This window comes from Tachyglossus aculeatus, chromosome 17 (genome assembly GCF_015852505.1).
Source record: "Tachyglossus aculeatus isolate mTacAcu1 chromosome 17, mTacAcu1.pri, whole genome shotgun sequence".
NCBI lineage: Eukaryota > Metazoa > Chordata > Mammalia > Monotremata > Tachyglossidae > Tachyglossus > Tachyglossus aculeatus.
In genome coordinates this window covers 55,529,471-55,529,676 of record NC_052082.1, presented here as the reverse complement: position 1 = coordinate 55,529,676, position 206 = coordinate 55,529,471, and positions in this window count along the sequence as shown.

Below are 206 nucleotides of genomic sequence, written 5' to 3'. Positions count from 1 at the left end.
GGCGCGTGACAGGGAGGCGCGCGACGGGGGCGCGCGTGACACGGGGGCGCGCCGCGACGGGGGCGCGCGGGGCGGGCGCGCGCCTGCCCGCCGAGCCCCCACCAGGCGGCGGCCGCCGCCCCCAGGCCCAGCCAGGCCAGCGCCGCCGCCGCGGCGGCCGGCAGCAGGTAGACCAGCACACCCACCAGGCCCAGCCCCAGCAGGGC